Consider the following 14,205-nt stretch of genomic DNA (forward strand, 5'->3'; position numbering starts at 1 on the left):
TTTACTGTATAAAAGTGCCTTATTTATTCCTTTTTTGTTTTTTGTGGCATACTGCTCTTTTAAGCAAGTGTACAGCTATGAGTGTTCATCTTGAATTTTTAAATGAATATAAATAAAGACGTAATATACTGTATGTTAGCTCATATATGCCCCCAAAGTAGCAAGAAATACATAAGCCAAAATACTAGCGATTAGCTTTAAGCTAACTTAAAATGGCTAACTTAACACTGTGACATTCTTATGCAATTAGCAGCAAGATCTTTTTCAAGCAAATATTTTTGGAACAAAGACAAACTATTTAAAAAAACAATGGTGTGTAAGCCGTAATGATAGTGATATCCAGATCGATACTGAAATAATATAGATACTATATCTTCATGCTGTCAAATTCTCAAATCAAAATATTGATACTTTGATACTTCAGTCATTTAAGGGGATCTATATCATTAAAAAATAACAGTTATTGAAATGATATGCATGCAGGTGGTGGGAACTACCTTTTCTTCCGCCTGGGTAAGTGTAATACATGAGGTGAAAAGTGAGAACGGACAGTTTGTATGGTAACGCAACCAATACACATAGTACTATATTTTGACTTTCGAGGCTCATGTTTGAACAGTGCACTTTGCGAAGCAGTTGCAGTATCTAAACATGCACACAAACACACACACACACACTTCCAGTGAGTCACAACTTGCCGTGTTTTTAGCCAGGGGGAAATCCTTTATCCACATAACTAGATTAAGTCACAGTGAGCTCTGATCAGCTTAATTTGGAGTCAGCCTGCTTCGCCCCTCCCTGATCTGCCTTTCAGTATGTCTGTCATTCTGTCTGCTTAAATGGCAACATGTTTTGCCTGTCTTATTTGTGTGCCAATTTATTTAAATGCTCTCTCTGTCTCGAGAAGAAAAAAAAAAAAATTGCCAGGGGCCACAACGTTCTGTCTTCACACATTTTTAGCATTTGCCATTCTTTCCCCTCCTCTTCCTTTGTTTCGTTGCATGAATGGCATAGAAATATTTACCCTCAGTAATGAGCACATTTTAAGCTATTTTGTTTGCTTACCAGAAGCATTTTTTCGTCTTTGTTATGAAGTCACTCTTTATTTATAGAAAAAAAATATCAATGCATTATTGAAACTTTAGTAGTTTGTCAGCATGTTTGGAATTGTATGCACGTCTCCTCTTCCTCCTCCCCCTTCTCTTCTTCTTCCTCCTCTGGGGATTGACAGTAAATAATGTCTATTTCCGGAATTAGCATCTCATCTACAAACAAAATCATTCTGAAGTCTTCATTAGATACTGTGTTGTGTTTTGTTACATAGGGACATACAGCAGAGCAGCCATCCCCAAAAGGCGGCCTATCCCGGCAGAGCAACTATTTATGGTAATATACTCAGAACGTGTTATTAACAGCAACAGCATCCTATAATGAAAGAATTAGCAGCAACAACACTGGCTCAATTTTACTAGTCAATTATAATTAATAAATGCACAATATTTCATACATATTCAAGGGCAAGGATTGGCGAGCTTGGAACAATTTGGCTCTTGTTTAAAAACGACATGGAGGAACGCTGCTTTAAAAGATTCAAGAGTCTTTATTGTCAATTCACCGTATCAAGGACAAGCAGGGCATCAAAATAACGTCTTCTTCCATCCACAGTGTAATCAAATTAAACAGTATAAATAGGGAGTAAGGCTGCACGGTGGGTGAGTGGTTAACGTGCAGACCTCAAAGCTATGAGACCAGAGTTCAATTCCACTCTCGGCCATCTCTGTGTGGAGTTTTCATGTTTCCACATTCCAAAAACATGCTAGGTTAATTGGCGACTCCAAATTGTCCATAGGTATGAATGTGAGTGTGAATGGTTGTTTGTCTATATGTGCCCTGTGACGAGTGGTTAGCGCGTAGACCTCACAGCTAGGAGACTTGAGTTCAATCCCATCTCTGTGTGGAGTTTGCATGTTCTCCCTGTGCATGCGTGGGTTTTCTCCGGGGACTGCGGTTTCCTCACACATTCCAAAAACATGCTAGGTTAATTGTCGACTCCAAATTGTGTGAGTGTGAATGGTTGTTTGCATATATGTGCCCTGTGATTGGCTGGCGACCAGTCCAGGGTGTACCCCGCCTCTCGCCCGAAGACAGCTGGGATAGGCTCCAGCGCCCCCGAGATCCTCGTGAGGATAAGCGGTAAAAAATGAATGAATGAATCAAATGGGGAGTATGAAAATGCAAAAAAGTGTATAGACAGGCAATTGTAAAATATACAGTAAATATAAAAGAGCATACATAGTATTCAGCATAACCTTAATAACCAACAGAGTCCTTATTCAGTTTTTGAAGCAAACAAGGACATGGTTGGCGGCCTCATGACAGAATATGTGACATAACTCAAATATTCCCTGCGCATTCATGATTCGCCATTCATGGCCACACTTTTATACAGATCTTTGATCACTGCACTATGATGGGGTGTAAAGCCTGTTGGGAAGTATCAAACACATTGGCCTCAAATATTACTTGAACATTTCTACTGAGGTAGCAGCTCTAATATCAGGGGGTAGGCCATTACTGAATAAAACCCTCTAGAGTCCATATACTCAGGATTGTCAGAAGACCGGCATGTTGTGAGCGGAGGTCAATAATAATAAGTAATGTACAGTAATATGTACAGCATTTAAATTATGAACAGAAGAGGGCTAAGCACTGATCCTTGTGGAACACTGCAAGTACTCAGAAGTCACATTATCATAAATTACACAATGCGTCCGATCCCTGAGATAAGACCTAAGCTAAGAAAGTGCCGGACCAGTAGCACCAATATGCGTTTGAAGGTATCTGGGATATAGTAATAATAATATTGGTTTCATGAAGAAGAAGGCTATCGTTTGTCACTTTTGCAAGTGGTTCACCTTAAAAGCAGACTGAAGAGGTTCAAATAAATTACTTGAGGCCATGTGATCATTAGGTTGTTGAGCTACAATTTTTCCAATGATTTTTTTAAGTAATGGGAGGTTAGACACCGGCCTATAATTTATTCTCAGGGTCAAAGTTTTTTTTTTTTTTGGAGTATAGGTCAAATTACCGCAGTCATGGAAGCTGCAGGCACAGTGCCGGAGGAAAGTGATGAATTTATAATATATAAAGTTGAAGGACCTAAAATTGGGAAAAATGGCTTTGGACAGCCATGTGTTTAGCTGAAGCAGCCGGCTGAATTTGTTTATCCTCCTGTTGATGTTTGGGTCCACTGATGAAAGTTGGTCAAGTTTCTCAGATCATTCAAGTCTTTTTTTTACGTTTTCTGACTGTTGCTTTCTGACATCCACTTGCACCTACATGGACAATCAGATGTTTCAGCCCTTGGTGTTTTGCCAGTTCCTGAGGTAACAGTTTTATGACGTCAGCGACCGTGGCACTTATATAGCTGTTATTTTTATATGTATGTTAGACATGGCGCCGTCTCCAAGCACCAGGGCATTTTTGACCTTGACACAGTTTTTCTGTCTGTCTGCCACTTTGTTCTGACTTCATGGTGATGGTGTTCTCATTGTTTGTTATAAACAGCCACAGTTGGCTCCGACAGTGGGAAAAATATTTTAGGTAGCTTTATTTCGGGTGCACCAAGTCTATTATGAGAGTCTTTGCTTGTAGTGCACAATTTTTTTTGCCAATATATCAGACAGCATTCACGAGAACACTTTGTTCGGATTACCCTTCTGGGCATGTCGAGAGAGTTGTAGTCGCTGGCTTGTCAGATATGTTTGAACAATTTTTAAAAAAGTATTGGTTCACTTAAAAGAAAATGACTTAAATTATCTCCAAGACTTGGGGACAAAGTTGGATGATTTAAAAGAGGAAAAAAAAAGAAATAAGCGAGCAAACAAAGACACGCCTGCACTCGACAGAAGCAGGAACAGGCATGCCACTGTTTCTTTCCTCCATCATTTTTCAAGTAGTAAAATCGGTTACATAACGGACCTGTGACCCTCGCTTTCCCAATATGCAGCTCAGTGTTGAAGTGGGGTTACGATGCATCAACCATCGTTTTGCTTACACTCCAGCTTTGAGAAAATGGGCCGCGAGCCTTGTTCATTACTGAAGTCTGGGAAAAAAAAATATAAATAAATAAGATGTGAGGACTAAAGGATGGACATGAAGTGGGAGGAGAGTAGGATAAGACGGCACAGAAATGAGAATTATACCAAGGGCTGGAGGGAAGGAGGGGACAGATAGGACAGAAAGGATGCTGAGGGACGAGGGGGGGGAGGCTGGATAGAAATAATGAGGGACGGAAGGGAAGTAGGGATAAGGGAGGGAGCAAAGAGGGGGCCGAGGAGGAGCTTGGCCTGGGGGATTGCTGTGCGTTTATCCTCTTCTGCAGCCGCCTTGTGAAGCTCTACCTCCGGAAAGACTTCTAAACCAGGGTGGTTGCTGCTCGCCGCTGATCTGTTAATACTCAAAACATACACTGGGATTCGCCACCACTCTCTTGGGAAGCGGAGCTTGAGTGTGTCGGATTCGCGCACCAAATATCATATCTCCATCTCTGCAGGACCTTATCCAGGCCCTGCGGCCCCAAGTCAGGTGCAGACATGAAGTTAATGCTGTGATTGGACAGATAAGATTTGGACTATAATGCTCCAAAGATAATGTTATAAGATTTACACTGTGTGTTAGCGCTCTGTATAAATAAAGCTATGCCTGCCTGCTGGGAATTGGTGCAAAAGTCCCTTAGAGCCCCCCTGTATGAAAAAATAAGACTGTATGGAATTCCTAGAAGGTCATGTTGTGCTCTCCAGAGGCACCCAAATGATTAATTCAACTAAAGGAAACACCTAAAGGCAAATAAAGATGAAAGATGTGGAAGATATTTTTTCTCTTTTCATGTCTTAGGAGGTAACATATTAAAAAAAATCCCAGAGACTCGCTTCCTGTCAGTTTACCTTTTGAAAGAGACTATTTAATATGTGACAGCGAGGGGTGTGACGGTACACACTTAAAAAAAAAAAAAAAAACAAAAAAAAACAACCTTTAAAGTTAAGGTTCAGTTTGTTTTGGTGCAGTAAGGGAACAAAATGCAAAACATAAAACTGCTTAGTTTTTGTGTAAGAAGTTTTAGTGATTTTTTTAAATGGAAAAACTACAAAGTTTTGTCAGGTACAGCAATTCTCCAATAAGAATAATTCTCAAAAAGTAAAATAAACTTTAAAAAGGAACTCTGTAATATATTAATATTAGGATAGTGAAACTGTGAATTATTATTGTATTTTTATTACATTATTTTTTTTAATTGGCTGAATTGTTCCTGAAATAGTTTATGCTATAATATTTATGCTAAAATATTTCAAAAGTATTGATGCTAATCATCTTTGCTTGCCAATGCTGATTTCTGTGAAACTTGGCGTAGTGCTAATTGCTAATATTTTGGATGCTATTTGGCAACATACCCACCCACCCATGGGGTGTTCTGATTTCTAATAAACATAATATGGTTTCTCAAAGACATGCTAGCGTATATGCAATACAGATATTCTCTATGTTTTATAATCGGAAGACAAATGCTCAATAATTTATGAACTGGTTTTACGCTATACCTGGTATACATGGGATACATACGATGAGTGGAGCGCTCTTTTCTGGCGTTTTCACTTTTAAAATGTTGATTTGGGGTGACAAGCCATTTATTTAAGGGGGTGTTGTCCCCGACCACCCCAGTGTAGACTCGGCCCGGGTTGGCATCATACTTTCAGCTGCCATCAAGTTGAGTTCCCATTATACGTGATGTCTCAGATGTGATGGGGTAATTAATAAAAAAAAATACATAGTGGTTGCTGTCATTGCTTTTTCCAGTGAAATGTGCGAGACACTCTGAAAATTCTTCCTGTGAGGTTTTGGTGACGTGCCTGCACTGTGCGCCTGTCAGCCAATTTACCTTTATGCAGGCTGCGCTTCGCCTGCGCCCCGAATAGACCAGGTCGGAGCTACTGAGCTTTTTCCGCAACTTTGTCGTGCTGTTTTGCCACGAAATTGCCACTGCACCACGGCCATCTCGGCGCAGTCCAGTCTACCAAATTGGTTGAGCACAGTGGTGCACTGGACCAAATTACTACTGTGTGGGCTGCGCCACGCTCCGCCACCCTGCACCACAAAATTAGAACCCCAATCTTTCTTAACAGCGAAAATATTTTAGTGCAGCATTTCTCTCAACAAATGTGTCTTCTTCACATTAGTTAGATCATCAAATTAGTTAATTTGATGTTATGTGCACCACTCTTATTTTGAAGGCCGGATGTTTCATATGCATAAAAATCAGCTCTTATTTTGAAGGATGGAAGCCTGTTGTGGTGTGTGGAAATGTAGAAACTATTGCTCAGTGAGATAGATATTAGAATGTAGAATTTAACAGTATATTCCATTTTTATTGGCAATTTTCTCAGTTGTCAAATCATAGGGCCTTTTTCCATTATCAGTACTGTAAAACCAGAAATATATCCATACTTTTGATAGGGTGCCAGTGCATCTTTCTAGGGATCGACCGATATGGTTTTTTTTCCGGCCGATGTTGATACCGATTTTTTTCCATGACCCTTAGCCGATGGCCGATTTTGCTTGGGCCGATATTTGTGGCCGATACTGCTTTTGCTTCCTCAATTTATATGAAAAAATGACAATGATAACAAATATTACAGGTCTCAAGTTTAAACAAATATTTATTGAAATGTAAACACTGAACACAGTAGGATTCAGCTTTCTTAAACACACATTTAAACATTTTTATCAATTTTAAAAGGAGTAAATATTCAACCATGTGCAAAACATTTCATTTAAGTTTTATCTAGCGTCGATGTGATGACTGCTCCTCCGCAGTGTGACGCGACACCGATTCAAGTAAACAATGCAAATATCGGCCCGATATATCGGCCGGCGATGTATCGGTTGATCCTTACATCTTTCAACGTTAATTTTCTCCATCATGACTTTCCCGTCTCTCCTGTGTGTAATTCAAAAGTCGGCGGACACATATCTATAATTGATCAGGAGATAAAATATTGCAATCTGTCACCATATTGAGTCACACTACTACTAACAAGCATATGTGTAAAAACATGATGATTTGGCTAAACACTCTCAAGTTACAGTGAGAGCTGTTTGAGAAATTTCAAGTCAATCTCACTTACCGGTGTCAAACTTAGTACGGCCAACAGTAGGGGTGAATGATTACACAAATGTTCACAATTTTGTGTGTAACAGTTTAGGAATAGAAGAATCAAACATTGCTTGTACTAACACAAATGTGTATGCGTTTGATGGCCTCATGCTGTGACTTCTGTACGTTAACGCTGGCGCTATGCAACTCTACATCTGTCCTGCTTTTACAGTACATGACCTCCATTCCAGTAGAGAGAGAGAGAGAGAGAGAGAGAGAGAGGGATTGTAAATAATGTTCCGCTGAATTAAGCAGGCTAAATCCTAAAGCTTCATCTTGCTGACAGACTCTGTGGTTTGTAATCTGGATTCACAAGGTTTTTTTTTGTAAATATATATAATGACGTCATGGTAGGGACAAAGTTGAGCATGGCGGTAATTACCTGAGTTCAACGGCCTGACATTGGAAGTTTGAGGGTTTGCAGGTGCAGCACAAGTAATTAAAAGTATAGTACCTCCTCTTCTTCTTCTTCTTCTTCTATCCCGTGATCCTACTCCTACTCCTACCTCAGTGTGGTTCTCCCCACACAGAGCAAGGTTATCATTTTGTATTTTATTTTATTTTTCTTCCCACCACCACCACCTCTTTCACAGGCACCATTTTTCTCCATGTTCCATTAGCAAATTGCCAAAGCTCGCATCTCTCTTCCCCACGTGTCCACTAACCCCTCCATTAGGAACCTAACAGGGGAATGTATTCATTTAAAAGCAGGAAAAACAATAAACTTCCCTCTGGGGTCTCTTTTTGACTTTGCAGAAGCGAGAGACGACTGAGGAGGAGGTGGAGGAGGAGGCGGCGAAGGACTGAGGATTCGTCTTTGGAGCATGGCGCTTAGGTCATCAGGCTGAGCCATGGTGAGTCTTTTATTTGTGTAATCCTGGCTGGCGGGTCGGAAGTTCTGCTTGACCAGCACACGGCTGACTTTTTTTTTCCAATGTCACAATCCAAGATAAGATAATCCCATCCATCTTCTGGAGAGCAAAATGGGAAAATACAAGCTGCTTTACTGGACACACCCTCTGACCTTGAACGCACCGCTGATTCTTCACCAAACTTCCTTGAACTTTGAACTTTATAGGGACTGTTTTTGTATAATAGCCATTAACCATTGAGGTATATTTAGCTTCATAGGTCAAATAAATCCGCAGTTCAACATGTCCAATGCCATTAACATCACACAATTCAGAATTCAACCAATATTTTATGCTAAACGATGCATCTGAAGCCGTTTAAAGCTTAGGGGTCAAAACTGGTACCATGCCAACAATTTTTTTCACCAATATAATCAGTCAATATTTACAATTTTCACATTTGCGACTGAATTGTGCGCATACACGTGCATGCGTGTGATGCGCTTTTGCCGTCTCGTGGCTGTTTTTTCAGCTTAAACCTGTGCAAATGTGCTTTAGTCTATTGTGGAGTTGCATCATCACCTTTTTGTGCCTCTCGCATAAAAAAACCCTACATAAAATATGTATAATTACTTCTAAGTGAGTGGTCGGGTAAAAAAAAAAAAAAAATGTACATATGTCTTTAGTAGCGAATAAGTTGAGAGGGAAAATAATTTACAAGAATAATGTCATTTTACAATAAAAAAATAATGTAATTTTAGCAGTAGCCTAGAGTTTAAATAAAAAAAATGAATTATTAAAAATATATATTTTTAATATTATAATTTTTTAATTCTTATCTATATTTTTATACAAAGTTCTATTTACTCTAGGGATTGTTTTTGTATAATAGCCATTAACCATTGAGGTATATTTAGCTTCATAGTTCAAATAAATCCGCAGTTCAACATGTCCAATGCCATTAAGATCACACAATTCAGAATTCAACCAACATTTTATGCTAAACGATGCATCTGAAGCCGTTTAAAGCTTAGGGGTTAAAACTGGTACCATGCCAACTGGAGATAATGTGATGCTGAGCCACACTGGGTACATTTAGTGTGGTTAATTTCTTTTTAGGCATTCATCATCGACGTTGAGACAGTACTTAAAGTCCTCTCAGTACTTTACCTTTTGGTCGGGGTGTCACAAGATTTCTCGTTCAGAAAAGATAACAATGGAGTTGAACGTCAGTAGCTACAAGGGCTGCATTGTGCATGTGTTAAGAAACACTTTAGGGTGGTTAACTTCTTTTTATAATTGTGTGACAGTTAATAATGTTTGAAAAAAATACATGCATGGTATGCATCTGTCACATGACTCGCCTGAACTAACCCTTGTGATTGGTCATTTGAAGTAGTATTTGTCAGTATTTGTGTTCCTTGGCAATACTACCACACTTAAAATGAACATAAGTGTAAAATATTTGTAGTTCCCATATTTAAAGTGCATTAGTGGTCTACTAAAGTGGTCTAAAATATTTTTTTTTGAACAAACAAATGAAAATAAAACAATATATAAATAAAAATAATTGTCATCCCTTAATAGTAATCAATATATTTAACTATTTTTACACAAAATCCGTCTATGTACTCTTTACTACTGAGCTTTGCCTTCCTGAGAGTGTTTGTATGTGTGTGTCTACTTCAATACCTTCGGATTACCCCACATCCCCCAAAAAGCCCTGACTCATCAGTATCAGGTCTCCCCAAGTCTTAATAAGGCTCGTCCTGTGTCAGGTCCCCCGGATACCACGGGTAATATCAAACTGGGGGAGATCCAATCATAGAGATTACGTGTGTTTGATTATATTTACACCATCTGCCATCAGATTTAATTGAATGTGCCGCACGCTATAATTTGATATATCCGTGTATAATGTGGGTGTCGCTCATATCACGCAACAAAAATAGAAGAGTCTTGCAGGGATTAGCTATAACCACTGAACTTGTTATGTTGATAAGGTCTGCTCTCGATGAAGGTGATGAAATGCTTCTCTTCCCAGTGAGAGTATTATACTGTATGGAATGAATACATACAAGTCATTAAAAATAGGGAGGGCTGAATCAACTTTTCTCATTGAATATTTATTATGTTTTGTTTATTGACGCTATATATGTTTCATATATATAAGTGTGGCATGCTTTTGTTCCCAGTGGTCAATTATGCTGATTCTGTATAATGCCCGAAGTAATCACACAGCAGCTTAATACAGTATAATGTGTACTTTAATGTATGTAGTATATTGTTTATAATATTTTGCAAGAAAATAGTAGTTAGCAGGTGGTTTGATTGTATTAGCAGTACCTGTGTGATTAAAGCAAAGTCATGTTTTTAGTGCAAATACAACAAGATATGGCATTATATGACAATATTGGGCATTGTACAATGCATAAAATGCATCATGATAACAGTACGGCATAATATGATGTGAAGCCATACAATATGACACATCAACATCCATCCATTCATTTTCTACCGCTTATCTTCATTGGGGTCACGGGGTATACTTTAGCCTATCCCAGCTGTCTTCTGGTGAGAGGCGGGGTACACCCTGGACTGAACGCCAGCCAATCACAGGGCACATATAGACAAACAACCATTCACACCCACATTCATACAATTTTGCCAAAAGAGTTTTGCCAAAATGTCTCCACAACGATGCCACAACATAAATGATACGGGAAATGTTTTTTTTTACATGAAAACAACAATTTTTTCACCAATATAATCAGTCAGTATTTACAATTTTCACATTTGCGACTGAACTGTGCGCATTCATGTGCACACGTGGGATGCCGCGTGTGATGCACTTTTGCCACCTTTGGCTTTTTTTTTTTCAGCTTAAACCTGTGCAAAATGTGCTGTAGTCTATTGTGGAGTTGCATCATCACCTTTTTTGTGCATCTTGCATAAAAAAATACATAAAATATGTATAAATGCTTCTAAGTGAGTGGTCAGGTTAAAAAAAATGTGTACATATGTCTTTAGTAGCAAATAAGTTAAGAGGAACAATAATTTACAGCAATAACGTCATATTACAATGACAAAAAATGTCATTTTATCAGTAGCCTAGAGTTTAAAAATAATAATAAAATAATATAATAAAAATATCTTTTTTTATTATGAGAAAAAAACATATGATAAAAATAATATATAATAATATACCATTAGAATGCAATATATTTCATCTTTCACTTTGTAAACTTGGAATTGGCATTTGTAACATGTATTTTGTCACAGCTTGCATTTTAACAAATGTTCAAAACATTTGACTGACGGTATAAATGCTGACTTTTCAAATGTGTCGTTGGTGTGACAATAAATAATCCATGATACAGTATGATTTAGTACAAAGTTAAATTCTGAAGAGGGTAAGAATTCACAATTAGACAACATAAACGTAAATGGTACACATCATAGCGACAATGCAAATCTGTACAGGCTCAAACAGAAGTAAAAGTATTGACACTAAAACTAAAGTAAACATCCTAAAATCTTGCAAAGAGTTGAGCGTCTGGTCACGAGCATGTCACTGGTACACAGCCAGGATGAGGCATTACATGAGCTAAATCCTCCAGCACTGATCAAAACCAACCTTACAACACACAACATACTTAAGGCCGTACACACACACACACACACACACACACACACACTAGCCTTAATTACAAAAAGTTGAGCAATGACAACAATGGCTTTGACCTGTGTGTGGCAACTTGCTGTGCAGATGACAGTTGTCTCATCTTTTAAAAGAAAACATTTAGATTTGCTGGTCCTATAAATATGCTGATGATGTTGTGAGCAAACCATCCCATTTAAAGGTCAAACTTAAATAAATCATTAATTATTTACAGGAAGTGTAAGTGCATTTTTTACAGCATTATTATTTAAAAATATGCTCATATTAAAACATTTTTGCATGAGAGAAGCACTTGTGTCCCCACTGAGGTTGAACAAGTAACGATTTGGATTAACTTCACTTCAAATGGAGAATTAAAAAATGTATACACACACACACACACACATGATGTCTGCATGAATGTCTTGTTTGGAGGCTTTTGAGAGGCTTTCACAAATCTCAAATACCCACAGTTGGTCTAGTTTTTTTTAAGCGTGGGCTTAAATAAAACTATGTCAATATTTACAGTGTGTGTCGTATGAGAATTAAAGGATGCCACGCATCGACAATCCAAAAAGTAAGCGACTCTTGTGTTATGGCATTGTGCAACATCATGTTATTGTTCTATCACCACCTAAACTGATGGAACATTGTGCTTCTGAATAAGATGAGTCATTTTATATAACAATATGAACAAAGACACCAAAGAATTCAGGTCAGACAATCGTCTTCAGTAAGTAAATGTGCTAACAGTGTCAAAGCGCTTTGAGCGCCTTGCAGGTATACAAGTGAATACAAGTGAAAGACCATTTATCTTTTACCCACAAGGATCAAATCAATACAAGCAAAAAAACAGTTAGTGGTTAGTATATCAGAAAAAAAGCAACATGGTCTAGCATTGCTTTGCAAAGTTAAGACTGATCAAGTTTGTGAATATCTTGTTTTTATTGAAAAATTGTGAAACATTTTTTTATGCACCATTATAGTAATCAAGTTAGCTGGCCGGAGAGGTATTAATTTTGAAACACATTATATTCAGTGGAGTTTCCCAATATTTGAAGTTCAACAAAAAAATATATGTTACGCGCTAACGATGGATCTGCACGATCCATCAGGGGATCCATCATTAGCGCAGAAATTTATCGATTTGTGCGGTATATATATGTGGTATATTACTGCGCCCGAGATGGATGTGTGTAGTTCGTTTAGATGCCAACAGATGGCAGCGCTGAGCATTGTTACTTACATGAATCAACAAGAAGTCGATGCATGCAAATTTAAAATCTTTGATTAATTGTCAAGCAGTTCACTTTGTTACCGCTCTCGGCGGGGGGAGGGGTGTGAACCCTAACCCTAGCCCTAACCCTAACCCTGTCATTGTATGCAATTAGATCAACGATTGTCATATCGTCAGCGCAGTGTCAAATCATCGGTCTCCAGCGCAAGGCAGTTATATCCATCGCTATCGATCGATCGCGCAGATCCATCGTTAGCGCGTAATATATGCATATTTGTGCAATCTGCATTCTTCTTATTGTTCTGTGTGTATGATGCCACTAGAAAGGGTAATAGTAGTGACTGACAGGGATTTCTAGTGATAACAGTTGACGCTGGAACTGATTAATTAACTGAACACTATGTTCCTTAGGGACGATTTGTTGGAAATTTGAATAATTTGTGATTTGGGGGGGTTTAACATTAGAATGGCTAAGACAGGGAATATCAGCTGTACCTAATGAAGTGTAGCTAATCATGAAACATTGGAAAAATACGTAGTGTTCCAAAAGAAGCTAAGGTGTATTAATGTTGTTGCGGCAATCAGCAGTAGCCTAACTCTTTACCTTGCATGCTAATTCCACTAATTTGTCACACGTCTGTTTATGGGCCTGCTGCTTTATGTATGAGCGTACATTCGTTCATGCCTGTGCCTCCATATGTCCCATAATCCAGAAGGCTGGCACAGGCCACAACGCTGGGAGAATTGTTGGTGTGTTCAAACAAACAAACAGAAGTTATGTGTTCTTATGTTTAGCATATTACACAAACTAAGGGGAGATTTGGAGTGTGCGTGGCATTCACTCGGGATGAGGAAGCCGCTGTGGAGAAGATTCAAAGGGTCCAATTTTACACCAGCTTACCAGCACGGGGAGTGAAAGGAGGGATGAGCGCTGCCAAGAGACCGCCACTTCCTGCACAAGGGAATCCTTCTGCAGCACGGCTGACCAAGGGTGGAATGATTCTAAATTGGCTTCCATACAAGTGCAGATGAAGAAAATGTCAAATGGGGGGAAAAATGGCTGTCAGTTTAAGGCAGTTCTGTAGTCTGTAGGCTTGTATGTTAGATTCTGCAATTCTATCTGTGACTGTTTGGTTGTCGGATGCAGATTTCAATTCTGTGTTGCTGGTTAAAGTTCAGCAACAGGTCAAAGAAATATGATTAGTTTGGGCTTGACTGAGATTAATCTTTGAAGAACGTATTTGAT

At 38.6% G+C, this 14,205-nt stretch overlaps 1 protein-coding gene across 5 annotated transcripts in view; it reads left to right on the forward strand.

The window, feature by feature from the left end:
* Positions 1-14,205, forward strand: part of LOC131106655 (cadherin-22-like) — a 176,023-nt gene that overhangs the window by 46,708 nt on the left and 115,110 nt on the right. For all 5 annotated transcript variants that reach the window (XM_058055931.1, XM_058055932.1, XM_058055929.1 and 2 more), the window contains one exon: positions 7,967-8,064. The gene's annotated coding sequence lies outside the window, so the exon portion shown is untranslated. The remainder of the gene's footprint in view (positions 1-7,966; positions 8,065-14,205) is intronic.

This window comes from Doryrhamphus excisus, chromosome 18, assembly GCF_030265055.1.
Source record: "Doryrhamphus excisus isolate RoL2022-K1 chromosome 18, RoL_Dexc_1.0, whole genome shotgun sequence".
Taxonomy (NCBI): domain Eukaryota; kingdom Metazoa; phylum Chordata; class Actinopteri; order Syngnathiformes; family Syngnathidae; genus Doryrhamphus; species Doryrhamphus excisus.